Raw genomic sequence first — 19,525 nt, forward strand, 5'->3', positions numbered from 1 at the left:
GTTCCTGTGCTTTGTTTAGAATATTCTTAAATAAGTTATATATTGAATCCACATCGAAATCCCCATTTAAGTCACCTATCGCTGGGTTCATGTCTCGCTCCAAGACCGGCCCACACCCCATACCCAAGCCTTTCCAATCAATTTGACCCAAAAAATTTCTTAGGCTATTAAAATCAGCTTTTCGAAAATCTGGCACTTTAACAGAATTTTCTCCTACTGGTCTATTCCATTCTATGCTAAATCTGATTTCTTTGTGATCACTGCTCCCTAGCTCACTCCCTATTTCGATGTCATTAATTTGCGTTTCCCTGTTAGTTAACACTAAATCTAAAATATTATTTTCCCGTGTTGGTAAATTATTTTCCCGTGTCCTGGGACCTCTGTTGTTTATAATATATATAAATGATTTAGATTCAGGTTTGAGTAGCAACATTTGCAAATTTGCCGATGATACGAAAATCGGTAGGGAAATTAATTCGGAGGAGGACTCACTATCACTTCAAGTTGATCTAGATAGGGTTTTGAAATGGTCAAAGGATTGGCAGATGCAGTTTAATGCTGATAAATGTAAAGTTCTGAGGTTAGGTAATGATGATAGAGTTACAAGACACGAGCTAGATGGTGTTGTGATTGCGAAATCGGATTGCGAAAGGGATCTGGGAGTTATGATTAGTAAGAATTTAAAACAAAAGGATCAATGCATAAATGTTCGTAATAAGGCAAATCGGACACTTGGATTTATTAATCGCAGCGTTAGTAACAAGACACCTGGTGTGGTTCTCAAGCTATATCTTGCTCTAGTTAGGCCCCATTTAGATTATGCAGTTCAGTTTTGGTCGCCATATTATAGAATGGATATAAATTCACTTGAACGTGTCCAGCGTAGGATGACTAAGTTAATTCCCCAAATTAGAAATCTTTCATATGAAGAAAGATTAACAAAGCTTAAGTTGCATTCACTGGAAAGGCGAAGAGTTAGGGGTGACATGATAGAGGTTTACAAGTGGATGAATGGACATAACCGGGGGGATATTAATAGGGTATTAAAAGTATCAACACAGGACAGAACACGAAACAATGGATATAAATTGGATAAGTTTAGATTTAGGAAAGACTTGGGTAAATACTGGTTCAGTAACAGGGTTGTTGATTTGTGGAACCAATTGCCGCGTAACATTGTGGAGGTGGGGTCCCTCGATTGTTTCAAGCACGGGTTGGACAAGTATATGAGTGGGATTGGGTGGTTATAGAATAGGAGCTGCCTCGTATGGGCCAATAGGCCTTCTGCAGTTACCTTTGTTCTTATGTTCTTATGTTCTTATGTAAGCACCCTGGCAAACACTTCATCCGGCCCTGGGGATTATTTTGGTTTGAGTTTTACTATTTGTTTGAGAACATCCTCTCAGGTAACTGCTAAACTCGTCAACCTGTCCTCGTCCCCACCCACATAGACTTGTTCGGCTGAAGGCATATTGTTAAGTTCCTCTTTAGTAAATACAGATACAAAATATTTATTAAAAATTCTACTCATCTCTTCATCACTATCTATTAATTGACCTGTCTCAGTTTTTAATGGACCTATCCTTTCCCTAGTCTTAGTACGATATAACTAAAAAAAAACTTTAGGATTTGTCTTTGCTTGCCCTGCTATGCGAACTTCATAGTTTTTTTGCTTTCCTTATCTCTTTTTTAACATTTCTAACCAGTTGTACGAATTCCTGTTCTAAAGTGACCTCTCCATTTTTAATCCTTTTGTACCAAGCTCTCTTTTTACCTATAAGGTTCTTCAAATTCTTTGTTATCCACTTTGGGTCATTAGTATTCGATCTATTCAATTTGTATGGTATACTACGTTCCTGTGCTTTGTTTAGAATATTCTTAAATAAGTTATATTTTGAATCCACATCGAAATCCCCATTTACGTCACCTATCGCTGGGTTCATGTCTCGCTCCAAGACCGGTCCCCACCCCATACCCAAGACTTTCCAATCAATTTGACCCAAAAAATTTCTTAGGCTATTAAAATCATCTTTTCGAAAATCTGGCACTTTAACAGAATTTTCTCCTACAAGTCTATTCCAATCTATGCTAAATCTGATTTCTTTGTGATCACTGTTCCCTAGCTCACTCCCTATTTCGATGTCATTAATTTGTGTTTCCCTGTTAGTTAACACTAAATCTAAAATATTCTTTTCCCGTGTTGGTTCCTTAATGTGTTGCGTAAGAAAGCAATCGTCAATTAATTCTAGAAAATCTTCTGCTTCACTATTCCCTGTTTTGTTCAACCAGTTTATTCCACTAAAATTAAAGTCACCCATGACGTAAATACTGTTAGATCTAGATGCCCTAGATATTTCATCCTATAGATGCTTTTTCTTCCATTCTGTCTAAATTTGGTGGCCTATAAATAACTCCTATTATAATATTATTTGCTTTTTCGTATAATTCTATCAAAATAGTTTCTGTGTGTGGTTTAGTTTTGATTCCCTCTTTGAGACTACATTTCAAATTGTCCCTAACATATATGGCTACTCCCCCCTTCTCGTCTAATATATCTATCTGTGTGAAATAATTTAAATCCATTTATTTGATATTCAGCTAATAGTTCTCTATTTTCTACATTCATCCACGTTTCGGTTATTGCAATAATATCATTTTTTACTGTGCAGACAAGAGCATTTAATTCGTTAATTTTATTTCTTAGACTTCTACTGTTAGTGTAATATACCCTAAGTGAATTGTTATTTTAAGGCCCTTCTCTTTCCCTGATCATTTTGCCAATTCCTTTCTCCCACAAACACATACTTTTATTATCTCCTTCCTCCAAATCAATTCCCATACCTCTATCTACTAACAGTTTAAACCCAAACAAACACCTCTAACCACTTCTTCCAACGAGTTCGCAACAGCAACAACCCCAGCTCTCGATAGATGCACCCCATCATGAGCATACATTTCATTTCTTCCATAGAAGTGTTCCCAGTTGTCTATGAAAGATATTGCATTTGATTTGCAATAACTTTCCAGCCGTCAATTGACACCAAGTGCCCTTGACATCCATACATTTCCCAATTCCCTTTTTTGGAAGAATGCCACATATGATCGGGATTCCTCCCTTGCTCCTAACTAATTCAATCGCTGTCCTGAATCTCTGTATTAGTTCCTCACTCCTAACTCGTCCAACATCATTACCCCCGGAACTAATACAAATAATGGGTTTGTTTCCTTTTCCTGTCATAATATTATTCATGTTTCCAACAATATCACCAATTCCAGCTCCCGGATAGCAAACCCTTAATCTGTTCCCCCTGTCTCTGGCACAAAACGTTCTGTCTAAATACCTCACCTGGGAATCTCCCACAACCAAAATTCACTTCGATTCTCCCTTTTCCTTTCGAGCAGTTTGAGGGACCTGCGCTTCAATGCTCCTCGTTACTTTGTCTTTGCCACCTCGTTGAACAACAGGTTGAACAGTGCACTCGTCCTACAATACGTCAAATGCGTTAAAAGTCCTTAGGTGTAGGCTATTAGTTGTCGGTTTTGCCAAGGTCTTCTTAAGACCCCTGTCTTTCACAACTTGCCAAGACGAGGTCTTCTTATTATTGGTCCCGTCAGTCCTTCTTAAGGAGGTCCCGTCAACACTGGCCTCCTCCTTTGTTTCCTCCCGAAGTCTATGCCGTCGTACCTCCTCCTGCAGGGAATCCACCTCTGCGCTCAGAGCTCTGAGAGTTATGAAAGAAAGGGATCTGGGAGTTATGATTAGTAAGAATTTAAAACAAAAGGATCAATGCATAAATGTTCGAAATAAGGCAAATCGGACACTTGGATTTATTAATCGCAGCGTTAGTAACAAGACACCTGGTGTGGTTCTTAAGCTATATCTTGCTCTAGTTAGGCCCCATTTAGATTATGCAGTTCAGTTTTGGTCGCCATATTATAGAATGGATATAAATTCACTTGAACGTGTCCAGCGTAAGATGAGTATGTTAATTCCCCAAATTAGAAATCTTTCATATGAAGAAAGATTAACAAAGCTTAAGTTGCATTCACTGGAAAGACGAAGAGTTAGGGGTGACATGATAGAGGTTTACAAGTGGGTGAATGGACATAATTAAGGGGATATTAATAGGGTATTAAAAGTATCAACACAAGTCAGAACACGAAAAAATGGGTATAAATTGGATAAGTTTAGATTTAGGAAAGACTTGGGTAAATACTGGTTCAGTAACAGGGTTGTTGATTTGTGGAACCAATTACCGCGTAACGTGCTGGAGGTGGGGTCCCTCGATTGTTTCAAGCGCGGGTTGGACAAGTATATGAGTGGGATTGGGTGGTTATAAATAGGAGCTGCCTCGCATGGGCCAATAGGCCTTCTGCAGTTGCCTTTGTTCTTATGTTCTTAATCCCCAGGTCCGCATGAAGTGTTTGCCAGGGAGCTTAAAGAATGCAAAGAGGAGCTTTCCGAGCCCCTGTCTACCATATTTAATAAATCAATAGAGTCAGGCAGAGTGCCAGAGTCATGGAAGATAGCTAATGTGGTACCAATTTTTATGAAAGGAGATAGATCACTTGCGTCAAACTATTGGCCAATTAGCCTAACGTCTATTGTGGGAAAGTTACTCGAATCAATAATTGCAAATACAATTCGTCTCCATCTTCAAAAACATAAATTAATAAATGAGTCACAACATGGTTTTACAAATGGCCCTTCATGTTTAACAAATTTGCTAACTTTTTATTCCAGCATAGTTGAGGCAGTTGATAGTGGTAAGGATTGTGATGTTGTGTACCTTGACTTTAGCAAAGCTTTTGATACTGTGCCACATGAAAGACTAATTAAAAAAATAGAAGCTCATGGTATTGGGGGTGCTATATTACCTTGGATAAGGGTATGGCTATTCCAAAGGAAACAGAGAGTTAGTATAAATGGGGTTAAGTCAGAGTGGGATAATGTTGTTAGTGGAGTACCTCAGGGCTCTGTCCTGGGACCTCTGTTGTTTATAATATATATAAATGATTTAGATTCAGGTTTGAGTAGCAACATTTTTGAAATTTGCCAATGATACGACAATCGGTAGGGAAATTAATTCAGAGGAGGGCTCACTATCACTTCAAGTAGATCTAGATAGGGTTTTGAAATGGTCAAAGGATTGGCAAATGCAGTTTAATGCTGATAAATGTAAAGTTCTGAGGCTAGGTAATGATGATAGAGTTACAAGATACGAGCTAGATGGTGTTGAGATTGCGAAGTCGGATTGCGAAAGGGATCTGGGAGTTATGATTAGTAAAAATTCAAAACAAAAGGATCAATGCATGAATGTTCGTAATTAGGCGAATAGGACACGGGGATTTATTAATCGCAGCGTTAGTAACAAGACACCTGGTGTGGTTCTCAAGCTATATCTTGCTCTAGCTTGGCCCCATTTAGATTTTGCAGTTCAGTTTTGGTCGCCATATTATAGAATGGATATAAATTCACTTGAACGTGTCCAGCGTAGGATGACTAAGTTAATTCCCCAAATTAGAAATCTTTTATATGAAGAAAGATTAACAAAGCTTAAGTTGCATTCACTGGAAAGGCGAAGAGTTACGGGTGACATGATAGAGGTTTACAAGTGGGTGAATGGACATAACAAAGGGGATATTAATAGGGTATTAAAAGTATCAACACAGGACAGAACACGAAACAATGGGTATAAATTGGATAAGTTTAGATTTAGGAAAGATTTGGGTAAGTACTGGTTCAGTAACAGGGTTGTTGATTTGTGGAACCAACTGCCGCGCAACATTGTGGAGGTGGGGTCCCTCGATTGTTTCAAGCATGGGTTGGACATGTATATGAGTGGGATTGGGTGGTTATAAATAGGAGCTGCCTCGTATGGGCCAATAGGCCTTCTGCAGTTGCCTTTGTTCTTATGTTCTTAATCCCCAGGTCCGCATGAAGTGTTTGCCAGGGTGCTTAAAGAATGCAAAGAGGAGCTTTCCGAGCCCCTGTCTACCATATTTAATAAATCAATAGAGTCAGGCAGAGTGCCAGAGTCATGGAAGATAGCTAATGTGGTACCAATTTTTATGAAAGGAGATAGATCACTTGCGTCAAACTATTGGCCAATTAGCCTAACGTCTATTGTGGGAAAGTTACTCGAATCAATAATTGCAAATACAATTCGTCTCCATCTTCAAAAACATAAATTAATAAATGAGTCACAACATGGTTTTACAAATGGCCGTTCATGTTTAACAAATTTGCTAACTTTTTATTCCAGCATAGTTGAGGCAGTTGATAGTGGTAAGGATTGTGATGTTGTATACCTTGACTTTAGCAAAGCTTTTGATACTGTGCCACATGAAAGACTAATTTAAAAAATAGAAGCTCATGGTATTGGGGGTGCTATATTAACTTGGATTAGGGTATGGCTATTCCAAAGGAAACAGAGAGTTAGTATAAATGGGGTTAAGTCAGAGTGGGATAATGTTGTTAGTGGAGTACCTCAGGGCTCTGTCCTGGGACCTCTGTTGTTTATAATATATATAAATGATTTAGATTCAGGTTTGAGTAGCAACATTTGCAAATTTGCCGATGATACGAAAATCGGTAGGGAAATTAATTCGGAGGAGGACTCACTATCACTTCAAGTTGATCTAGATAGGGTTTTGAAATGGTCAAAGGATTGGCAGATGCAGTTTAATGCTGATAAATGTAAAGTTCTGAGGTTAGGTAATGATGATAGGGTTACAAGATACGAGCTAGATGGTGTTGTGATTGCGAAGTCGGATTGCGAAAGGGATCTGGGAGTTATGATTAGTAAGAATTTAAAACAAAAGGATCAATGCATAAATGTTCGTAATAAGGCAAATCGGACACTTGGATTTATTAATCGCAGCGTTAGTAACAAGACACCTGGTGTGGTTCTCAAGCTATATCTTGCTCTAGTTAGGCCCCATTTAGATTATGCAGTTCAGTTTTGGTCGCCATATTATAGAATGGATATAAATTCACTTGAACGTGTCCAGCGTAGGATGACTAAGTTAATTCCCCAAATTAGAAATCTTTCATATGTAGAAAGATTAACAAAGCTTAAGTTGCATTCACTGGAAAGGCGAAGAGTTAGGGGTGACATGATAGAAGTTTACAAGTGGATGAATGGACATAACCGGGGGGATATTAATAGGGTATTAAAAGTATCAACACAGGACAGAACACGAAACAATGGATATAAATTGGATAAGTTTAGATTTAGGAAAGACTTGGGTAAATACTGGTTCAGTAACAGGGTTGTTGATTTGTGGAACCAATTGCCGCGTAACATTGTGGAGGTGGGGTCCCTCGATTGTTTCAAGCACGGGTTGGACAAGTATATGAGTGGGATTGGGTGGTTATAGAATAGGAGCTGCCTCGTATGGGCCAATAGGCCTTCTGCAGTTACCTTTGTTCTTATGTTCTTATGTTCTTGTTCTTATGTTTGTGATATGTGTAAGTGATTTGGATTCGGGTTTGAGTAGCGGCATTTGCGGGTTTGCCGATGGTGCGGGGGTCGGTGGGGAGGTTGGTTTGGAGGAGGACTCACTGTCACTTCAGGTTGGTCTGGGCGGGGTTTTGGGGTGGTCGGGGGATTGACAAGTGCAGTTTGGTGCTGATGGGTGTGGGGTTCAGGGGCTGGGTAATGATGATAGAGTTACAAGATACGAGCTAGACGGTGTTGAGATTGCGAAGTCAGATTGCGAAAGGGATCTGGGAGTTATGATTAATAAGAATTTAAAACAAAAGGATCAATGCATGAATGTTCGCAATAAAGCGAATAGGACACTGGGATTTATTAATCGAAGCATTAGTAACAAGACACCTGGTGTGGTTCTTAAGCTATATCTTGCTCTGGTTAGGCCCCATTTAGATTATGCAGTTCAGTTTTGGTCGCCGTATTATAGAATGGATATAAATTCACTTGAACGTGTCCAACGTAGGATGACTAAGTTAATTCCCCAAATTAGAAATCTTTCATATGAAGAAAGATTAACAAAGCTTAAGTTGCATTCACTGGAAAGGCGAAGAGTTACGGGTGACATGATAGAGGATTACAAGTGGATGAATGGACATAACAGGGGGGATATTAATAGGGTATTAAAAATATCAACACAAGACAGAACGCGAAACAATGGGTATAAATTGGATAAGTTTAGATTTAAGACAGACTTGGGTAAATACTGGTTCAGTAACAAGGTTGTTGATTTGTGGAACCAATTGCCGCGTAACGTGGTGGATGTGGGGTCCCTCGATTGTTTCAAGCGCGGGTTGGACAAGTATATGAGTGGGATTCGGTGGTTATAGATAGGAGCTGCCTCGTATGGGCCAATAGGCCTTCTGCATTTACCTTTGTTCTTATGCTCTTATGGGTAAATACTGGTTCAGTAACATGGTTGTTGATTTGTGGAACCAATTGCCGCGTAACTTGGTGGAGATTGGGTCCCTCGATTGTTTCAAGCGCGGGTTGGACATGTATATGAGTGGGATTGGGTGGTTATAGATAGGAGCTGCCTCGTATGGGCCAATAGGCCTTCTGCAGTTACCTTTGTTCTTATGTTCTTAAGAGGGTGAATGGACATAACAAAGGGGATATTAATAGGGTATTAAAACAATACCCGAACACGAAACAATGGATATAAATTGGATAAGTTTAGATTTAGGAAAGACTTGGGTAAATACTGGTTCAGTAACAGGGTTGTTGATTTGTGGAACCAATTACCGCGTAACGTGCTGGAGGTGGGGTCCCTCGATTGTTTCAAGCGCGGGTTGGACAAGTATATGAGTGGGATTGGGTGGTTATAAATAGGAGCTGCCTCGTATGGGCCAATAGGCCTTCTGCAGTTGCCTTTGTTCTTATGTTAAATACTGGTTCAGTAACAGGGTTGTTGATTTGTGGAACCAATTACCGCGTAACGTGGTGGAGGTGGGGTCCCTCGATTGTTTCAAGCGCGGGTTGGACATGTATATGAGTGGGATTGGGTGATTATAGATAGGAGCTGCCTCGTTTGGGCCAATAGGCCTTCTGCAGAAGGCCTATTGACCCATACGAGGCGGCTCCTATCTATAACTACCCAATCCCACTCATATACTTGTCCAGCCCGCGCTTGAAACAATCGACGGACCCCACCTCCACCACGTTACGCGGTAATTGGTTCCACAAATCAACAACCCTGTTACTGAACCAGTATTTACCCAAGTCTTTCCTAAATCTAAACTTATCCAATTTATACCCATTGTTTCGTGTTCTGTCTTGTGTTGATACTTTTAATACCCTATTAATATCTCCTTTGTTTTGTCCATTCATCCACTTGTAAACCTCTTATAGACCTTCATTCTTATGTTCTTATAGACCTTCATTCTTATGTTCCTAAAGATCTTCATTCCTATGTTCTTATAAACCTTCATTCATATGTTCTTATAAACCTTCATTCATATAGACCTTTTTTCATGTTCTTATAAACCTTCATTCTTATAGACCTTTTTTCATATGTTGTTATAGACCTTCTTTCTTATGTTCATATAGACCCCACATTCTTATGTTCTTATAAACATTCATTCTTATGTTCTTATAAACATTCATTCTTATGTTCTTATAAACATTCATTCTTATGTTCTTATAGTTCCTTTAAATAATGTTCATATTCTTTCATTATTGTAGTGTAGTGAATTGTAGTGAATTGCCTCTAATATTAATTAGTTGCAGACGATCCGCAGCTCCTGCACCTCATCCATGTCTGCCCAACATACTCCCGTAACAAGTTTTGTCAGCTCCCACGTCACTTACATCTTCACGCCTGTAATATATATACTAGTGAGACCTTCACTCATATTACTTAGCTTGGAACGAGTAGTAGATCTGTTCTCATCTCGCGACTTTCGGAAGCTCTTTCAGGTTTACTTCATCTTTGCCAACACTGCTTTATTTCTGCAGGGTCGGCAGATCCTCGCCATTTTACTGTTAATAGACCTTCGAAAGCATTCACATAAACTGTATTCGATTAGTCTCTCATGTATAGTTATCCTGTTGCACATTGTAATATGGACTCTACCTATGCCCAAGACCACAAGAGCATTGAGAAGTATAAGAATAGGGACACACCAGTCGATGCCCAGCGTCGTTGGGTGGAAGATGCAATCAGGACTTTGATGCCACAACTTAAGGACCAGCAGAAAGCTAAAGTGAAGTTTAGCGAACTTTATCCATGGATAGTGTTTGATTCTGGCATGAATGGTGTTGGTGTCACACACTCAAACATGGAGTCTACACATGCCCAAAACCTCAAGAGAACTGAGAAGTATGAGGCTAGGTTCACCCCAGTCGATGCTCAGCGTCTTCTGGTAAAACACGCTCTCAGGACGCTCAAGAAGCAAGTCCTTAAGAACAAGAAGAGATCTAAAGAGTATTTGTGCCGACAAAGGATTCAGGATCACCTAAATAATGAGAACCTTCCACCCCGTTTCCCACCTCCATCCCGCGCCGTCTACTCCCTTTCTTTTGATTAAAGAAATTATAAAAAATATATTAATGTGTGTGTAAATCTTGAAAATTAACACATGATGAAAAATGTGAGTAGGCTATGAGTCACAAAAACGTGGCTAAAGTATCAAAAAGGTGAGTGTCATACCATGGATGAAGAATTGAAACATGAATTTCCTTAAGTACTTTCGTATATTATAATAATACATCAATACATTACTAATATATTAATACATCTTCAGAACGATTCCTTCTGAAGATGTATTATTATAAGAAGGTACTTAAGGAAATTCCTGTTTCAATTCTTCCTCCATGATCTGACACTAGCATATAAAAATGTATATGCCATGCTATATATATATTAATGTAAGGCACATTGAAGTATACCGGATGGTGTATTCATGTGATTAATAATACTACACATTAATTTTATGGATGTACATAATAAAAGTGCATTTTATCAATACAAAAATCTTTATATTCTCACTCCAGCTGATTTTTATTCATTCAATAATTACTTTAGTGCCGGCCACGATTCATATGGCCCGCGGCTACACGGTTCATATCAGCTTCATTAGTGCTCCTGTAAACAGACGCCATGTTTAAAAAAATCGTGGACATTCTCCGGTGTAAGAACCACAGTTCTGTGTGGTGCACGCAGCATGAGCTAACAGCACCGCTGTTCAGATTGTGACAACAGCATCGCCTAAAAAGGTCAAAATAAATATATAACTGCTATTATTTAGCGATGAAAGTATTTACAGAAGACCCCGACGGATAAAAATGACCAGGATTGTGATATCAGCAGAATTCTACTCCCCAAGCCCGGCTCGAGGCCAGACTTGACTTGTGAGAGTTTGGTCCACCACCAGAGTAATGGTGACGGAGGTGGGGTCGTCTGCATGCTGTATAGTGGCATCTTTGGGAACAAACAAAGCCCAAAATAAAGAGAGCTTCACAATCTCCCAAACCACCCAAGGCAAAGAAAGCTGTCAATAAAACAACAAAGGCAAAATAAACGACGACCTGCATGCAGCATGAATACACATGATATATACAAAATGAATACACACATAACCTATCAGCTTGGTTATACATTCAAACATGTATCAAACATATATATATATAACTGAAAACTCACACCCCAGAAGTGACTCGAACCCATACTCCCAGATGCCACGCAACTGGTATGTACAAGACGCCTTAATCCACTTGACCATCACGACCGGACTAATGAGGTGATAGCCGAGGCTATTTGAACCACCCCACCGCCGGCACTCGGATAGTAATCTTGGGCATAGCATTTTACCAAATCACCTCATTCTTTGGGGCACACGTGAGGAACACAAATGCGAACAAGCCTGAATGGTCCCCAGGACAATATGCAACTGAAAACTCACACCCCAGAAGTGACTCGAACCCATACTCCCAGATGCCACGCAACTGGTATGTACAAGACGCCTTAATCCACTTGACCATCACGACCTCATTAGTCCGGTCGTGATGGTCAAGTGGATTAAGGCGTCTTGTACATATATTATTATCAGTTGCGTGGCATCTGGGAGTATGGGTTCGAGTCACTTCTGGGGTGTGAGTTTTCAGTTGCATATTGTCCTGGGGACCATTCAGGCTTGTTCGCATTTGTGTTCCTCACGTGTGCCCCAAAGAATGAGGTGATTTGGTAAAATGCTATGCCCAAGATTACCATCCGAGTGCCGGCGGTGGGGTGGTTCAAATAGCCTCGGCTATCACCTCATTAGTCCGGTCGTGATGGTCAAGTGGATTAAGGCGTCTTGTACATACCAGTTGCGTGGCATCTGGGAGTATGGGTTCGAGTCACTTCTGGGTTGTGAGTTTTCAGTTGCATATTGTCCTGGGGACCATTCAGGCTTGTTCGCATTTGTGTTCCTCACGTGTGCCCCAAAGAATGAGGTGATAAAATGCTATGCCCAAGATTACTATCCGAGTGCCGGCGGTGGGGTGGTTCAAATAGCCTCGGCTATCACCTCATTAGTCCGGTCATGATGGTCAAGTGGATTAAGGCGTCTTGTACATACCAGTTGCGTGACATCTGGGAGTATGGGTTCGAGTCACTTCTGGGGTGTGAGTTTTCAGTTGCATATTGTCCTGGGGACCATTCAGGCTTGTTCGCATATATATATATATATATATATATATATATATATATATATATATATATATATATATATATATATATATATATATATATATATATATATATATATATATTTATATTTCTATATATATATATATATATTTATATATATATATTTATATATATATATTTATATATATATATATATATATATATATATATATATATATATATATATATATATATATATATATATATATATATATATATATATATATATATAAATATATATATATATATATGAATGAAAACTCACACCCCAGAAGTGACTCGAACCCAAATGGCTCAAGTGGCTCAAATAGCCTCGGCTATCACTTCCTTTGACGGCCGTGATGGTCAAGCGGATTAAGGCGCCCTGTAGTTACCAGTTGCGTTGCTTCTGGGAGTATGGGTTCGAGTCACTTCTGGGGTGTGAGTTTTCATTCGCATATAGTCCTGGGGACCATTCAGGCTTGTTCGCATTTGTGTTCCTCACGTGTGCCCCAAAGAATGAGGTGATTTGGTGAAATGCTATGCCCAAGATTACCATCCGAGTTGCCGTCGGGGAAGTGGCTCAAATAGCCTCGGCTATCACTTCCTTTGACGGCCGTGATGGTCAAGCGGATTAAGGCGCCCTGTAGTTACCAGTTGCGTTGCTTCTGGGAGTATGGGTTCGAGTCACTTCTGGGGTGTGAGTTTTCATTCGCATATAGTCCTGGGGACCATTCAGGCTTGTTCGCATTTGTGTTCCTCACGTGTGCCCCAAAGAATGAGGTGATTTGGTGAAATGCTATGCCCAAGATTACCATCCGAGTTGCCGTCGGGGAAGTGGCTCAAATAGCCTCGGCTATCACTTCCTTTGACGGCCGTGATGGTCAAGCGGATTAAGGCGCCCTGTAGTTACCAGTTGCGTTGCTTCTGGGAGTATGGGTTCGAGTCACTTCTGGGGTGTGAGTTTTCATTCGCATATAGTCCTGGGGACCATTCAGGCTTGTTCGCATTTGTGTTCCTCACGTGTGCCCCAAAGAATGAGGTGATTTGGTGAAATGCTATGCCCAAGATTACCATCCGAGTTGCCGTCGGGGAAGTGGCTCAAATAGCCTCGGCTATCACTTCCTTTGACGGCCGTGATGGTCAAGCGGATTAAGGCGCCCTGTAGTTACCAGTTGCGTTGCTTCTGGGAGTATGGGTTCGAGTCACTTCTGGGGTGTGAGTTTTCATTCGCATATAGTCCTGGGGACCATTCAGGCTTGTTCGCATTTGTGTTCCTCACGTGTGCCCCAAAGAATGAGGTGATTTGGTGAAATGCTATGCCCAAGATTACCATCCGAGTTGCCGTCGGGGAAGTGGCTCAAATAGCCTCGGCTATCACTTCCTTTGACGGCCGTGATGGTCAAGCGGATTAAGGCGCCCTGTAGTTACCAGTTGCGTTGCTTCTGGGAGTATGGGTTCGAGTCACTTCTGGGGTGTGAGTTTTCATTCGCATATAGTCCTGGGGACCATTCAGGCTTGTTCGCATTTGTGTTCCTCACGTGTGCCCCAAAGAATGAGGTGATTTGGAGAAATGCTATGCCCAAGATTACCATCCGAGTTGCCGTCGGGGAAGTGGCTCAAATAGCCTCGGCTATCACTTCCTTTGACGGCCGTGATGGTCAAGCGGATTAAGGCGCCCTGTAGTTACCAGTTGCGTTGCTTCTGGGAGTATGGGTTCGAGTCACTTCTGGGGTGTGAGTTTTCATTCGCATATAGTCCTGGGGACCATTCAGGCTTGTTCGCATTTGTGTTCCTCACGTGTGCCCCAAAGAATGAGGTGATTTGGTGAAATGCTATGCCCAAGATTACCATCCGAGTTGCCGTCGGGGAAGTGGCTCAAATAGCCTCGGCTATCACTTCCTTTGACGGCCGTGATGGTCAAGCGGATTAAGGCGCCCTGTAGTTACCAGTTGCGTTGCTTCTGGGAGTATGGGTTCGAGTCATATCTGGGGTGTGAGTTTTCATTCGCATATAGTCCTGGGGACCATTCAGGCTTGTTCGCATTTGTGTTCCTCACGTGTGCCCCAAAGAATGAGGTGATTTGGTGAAATGCTATGCCCAAGATTACCATCCGAGTTGCCTCGGGGAAGTGGCTCAAATAGCCTCGGCTATCACTTCCTTTGACGGCCGTGATGGTCAAGCGGATTAAGGCGCCCTGTAGTTACCAGTTGCGTTGCTTCTGGGAGTATGGGTTCGAGTCACTTCTGGGGTGTGAGTTTTCATTCGCATATAGTCCTGGGGACCATTCAGGCTTGTTCGCATTTGTGTTCCTCACGTGTGCCCCAAAGAATGAGGTGATTTGGTGAAATGCTATGCCCAAGATTACCATCCGAGTTGCCGTCGGGGAAGTGGCTCAAATAGCCTCGGCTATCACTTCCTTTGACGGCCGTGATGGTCAAGCGGATTAAGGCGCCCTGTAGTTACCAGTTGCGTTGCTTCTGGGAGTATGGGTTCGAGTCACTTCTGGGGTGTGAGTTTTCATTCGCATATAGTCCTGGGGACCATTCAGGCTTGTTCGCATTTGTGTTCCTCACGTGTGCCCCAAAGAATGAGGTGATTTGGAGAAATGCTATGCCCAAGATTACCATCCGAGTTGCCGTCGGGGAAGTGGCTCAAATAGCCTCGGCTATCACTTCCTTTGACGGCCGTGATGGTCAAGCGGATTAAGGCGCCCTGTAGTTACCAGTTGCGTTGCTTCTGGGAGTATGGGTTCGAGTCACTTCTGGGGTGTGAGTTTTCATTCGCATATAGTCCTGGGGACCATTCAGGCTTGTTCGCATTTGTGTTCCTCACGTGTGCCCCAAAGAATGAGGTGATTTGGTGAAATGCTATGCCCAAGATTACCATCCGAGTTGCCGTCGGGGAAGTGGCTCAAATAGCCTCGGCTATCACTTCCTTTGACGGCCGTGATGGTCAAGCGGATTAAGGCGCCCTGTAGTTACCAGTTGCGTTGCTTCTGGGAGTATGGGTTCGAGTCACTTCTGGGGTGTGAGTTTTCATTCGCATATAGTCCTGGGGACCATTCAGGCTTGTTCGCATTTGTGTTCCTCACGTGTGCCCCAAAGAATGAGGTGATTTGGTGAAATGCTATGCCCAAGATTACCATCCGAGTTGCCGTCGGGGAAGTGGCTCAAATAGCCTCGGCTATCACTTCCTTTGACGGCCGTGATGGTCAAGCGGATTAAGGCGCCCTGTAGTTACCAGTTGCGTTGCTTCTGGGAGTATGGGTTCGAGTCACTTCTGGGGTGTGAGTTTTCATTCGCATATAGTCCTGGGGACCATTCAGGCTTGTTCGCATTTGTGTTCCTCACGTGTGCCCCAAAGAATGAGGTGATTTGGTGAAATGCTATGCCCAAGATTACCATCCGAGTTGCCGTCGGGGAAGTGGCTCAAATAGCCTCGGCTATCACTTCCTTTGACGGCCGTGATGGTCAAGCGGATTAAGGCGCCCTGTAGTTACCAGTTGCGTTGCTTCTGGGAGTATGGGTTCGAGTCACTTCTGGGGTGTGAGTTTTCATTCGCATATAGTCCTGGGGACCATTCAGGCTTGTTCGCATTTGTGTTCCTCACGTGTGCCCCAAAGAATGAGGTGATTTGGTGAAATGCTATGCCCAAGATTACCATCCGAGTTGCCGTCGGGGAAGTGGCTCAAATAGCCTCGGCTATCACTTCCTTTGACGGCCGTGATGGTCAAGCGGATTAAGGCGCCCTGTAGTTACCAGTTGCGTTGCTTCTGGGAGTATGGGTTCGAGTCACTTCTGGGGTGTGAGTTTTCATTCGCATATAGTCCTGGGGACCATTCAGGCTTGTTCGCATTTGTGTTCCTCACGTGTGCCCCAAAGAATGAGGTGATTTGGTGAAATGCTATGCCCAAGATTACCATCCGAGTTGCCGTCGGGGAAGTGGCTCAAATAGCCTCGGCTATCACTTCCTTTGACGGCCGTGATGGTCAAGCGGATTAAGGCGCCCTGTAGTTACCAGTTGCGTTGCTTCTGGGAGTATGGGTTCGAGTCACTTCTGGGGTGTGAGTTTTCATTCGCATATAGTCCTGGGGACCATTCAGGCTTGTTCGCATTTGTGTTCCTCACGTGTGCCCCAAAGAATGAGGTGATTTGGTGAAATGCTATGCCCAAGATTACCATCCGAGTTGCCGTCGGGGAAGTGGCTCAAATAGCCTCGGCTATCACTTCCTTTGACGGCCGTGATGGTCAAGCGGATTAAGGCGCCCTGTAGTTACCAGTTGCGTTGCTTCTGGGAGTATGGGTTCGAGTCACTTCTGGGGTGTGAGTTTTCATTCGCATATAGTCCTGGGGACCATTCAGGCTTGTTCGCATTTGTGTTCCTCACGTGTGCCCCAAAGAATGAGGTGATTTGGAGAAATGCTATGCCCAAGATTACCATCCGAGTTGCCGTCGGGGAAGTGGCTCAAATAGCCTCGGCTATCACTTCCTTTGACGGCCGTGATGGTCAAGCGGATTAAGGCGCCCTGTAGTTACCAGTTGCGTTGCTTCTGGGAGTATGGGTTCGAGTCACTTCTGGGGTGTGAGTTTTCATTCGCATATAGTCCTGGGGACCATTCAGGCTTGTTCGCATTTGTGTTCCTCACGTGTGCCCCAAAGAATGAGGTGATTTGGTGAAATGCTATGCCCAAGATTACCATCCGAGTTGCCGTCGGGGAAGTGGCTCAAATAGCCTCGGCTATCACTTCCTTTGACGGCCGTGATGGTCAAGCGGATTAAGGCGCCCTGTAGTTACCAGTTGCGTTGCTTCTGGGAGTATGGGTTCGAGTCATATCTGGGGTGTGAGTTTTCATTCGCATATAGTCCTGGGGACCATTCAGGCTTGTTCGCATTTGTGTTCCTCACGTGTGCCCCAAAGAATGAGGTGATTTGGTGAAATGCTATGCCCAAGATTACCATCCGAGTTGCCTCGGGGAAGTGGCTCAAATAGCCTCGGCTATCACTTCCTTTGACGGCCGTGATGGTCAAGCGGATTAAGGCGCCCTGTAGTTACCAGTTGCGTTGCTTCTGGGAGTATGGGTTCGAGTCACTTCTGGGGTGTGAGTTTTCATTCGCATATAGTCCTGGGGACCATTCAGGCTTGTTCGCATTTGTGTTCCTCACGTGTGCCCCAAAGAATGAGGTGATTTGGTGAAATGCTATGCCCAAGATTACCATCCGAGTTGCCGTCGGGGAAGTGGCTCAAATAGCCTCGGCTATCACTTCCTTTGACGGCCGTGATGGTCAAGCGGATTAAGGCGCCCTGTAGTTACCAGTTGCGTTGCTTCTGGGAGTATGGGTTCGAGTCACTTCTGGGGTGTGAGTTTTCATTCGCATATAGTCCTGGGGACCATTCAGGCTTGTTCGCATTTGTGTTCCTCACGTGTGCCCCAAAGAATGAGGTGATTTGGAGAAATGCTATGCCCAAGATTACCATCCGAGTTGCCGTCGGGGAAGTGGCTCAAATAGCCTCGGCTATCACTTCCTTTGACGGCCGTGATGGTCAAGCGGATTAAGGCGCCCTGTAGTTACCAGTTGCGTTGCTTCTGGGAGTATGGGTTCGAGTCACTTCTGGGGTGTGAGTTTTCATTCGCATATAGTCCTGGGGACCATTCAGGCTTGTTCGCATTTGTGTTCCTCACGTGTGCCCCAAAGAATGAGGTGATTTGGTGAAATGCTATGCCCAAGATTACCATCCGAGTTGCCGTCGGGGAAGTGGCTCAAATAGCCTCGGCTATCACTTCCTTTGACGGCCGTGATGGTCAAGCGGATTAAGGCGCCCTGTAGTTACCAGTTGCGTTGCTTCTGGGAGTATGGGTTCGAGTCATATCTGGGGTGTGAGTTTTCATTCGCATATAGTCCTGGGGACCATTCAGGCTTGTTCGCATTTGTGTTCCTCACGTGTGCCCCAAAGAATGAGGTGATTTGGTGAAATGCTATGCCCAAGATTACCATCCGAGTTGCCGTCGGGGAAGTGGCTCAAATAGCCTCGGCTATCACTTCCTTTGACGGCCGTGATGGTCAAGCGGATTAAGGCGCCCTGTAGTTACCAGTTGCGTTGCTTCTGGGAGTATGGGTTCGAGTCACTTCTGGGGTGTGAGTTTTCATTCGCATATAGTCCTGGGGACCATTCAGGCTTGTTCGCATTTGTGTTCCTCACGTGTGCCCCAAAGAATGAGGTGATTTGGTGAAATGCTATGCCCAAGATTACCATCCGAGTTGCCGTCGGGGAAGTGGCTCAAATAGCCTCGGCTATCACTTCCTTTGACGGCCGTGATGGTCAAGCGGATTAAGGCGCCCTGTAGTTACCAGTTGCGTTGCTTCTGGGAGTATGGGTTCGAGTCACTTCTGGGGTGTGAGTTTTCATTCGCATATAGTCCTGGGGACCATTCAGGCTTGTTCGCATTTGTGTTCCTCACGTGTGCCCCAAAGAATGAGGTGATTTGGTGAAATGCTATGCCCAAGATTACCATCCGAGTTGCCGTCGGGGAAGTGGCTCAAATAGCCTCGGCTATCACTTCCTTTGACGGCCGTGATGGTCAAGCGGATTAAGGCGCCCTGTAGTTACCAGTTGCGTTGCTTCTGGGAGTATGGGTTCGAGTCACTTCTGGGGTGTGAGTTTTCATTCGCATATAGTCCTGGGGACCATTCAGGCTTGTTCGCATTTGTGTTCCTCACGTGTGCCCCAAAGAATGAGGTGATTTGGTGAAATGCTATGCCCAAGATTACCATCCGAGTTGCCGTCGGGGAAGTGGCTCAAATAGCCTCGGCTATCACTTCCTTTGACGGCCGTGATGGTCAAGCGGATTAAGGCGCCCTGTAGTTACCAGTTGCGTTGC

This window comes from Procambarus clarkii, chromosome 7, assembly GCF_040958095.1.
Source record: "Procambarus clarkii isolate CNS0578487 chromosome 7, FALCON_Pclarkii_2.0, whole genome shotgun sequence".
NCBI classification, from domain to species: domain Eukaryota; kingdom Metazoa; phylum Arthropoda; class Malacostraca; order Decapoda; family Cambaridae; genus Procambarus; species Procambarus clarkii.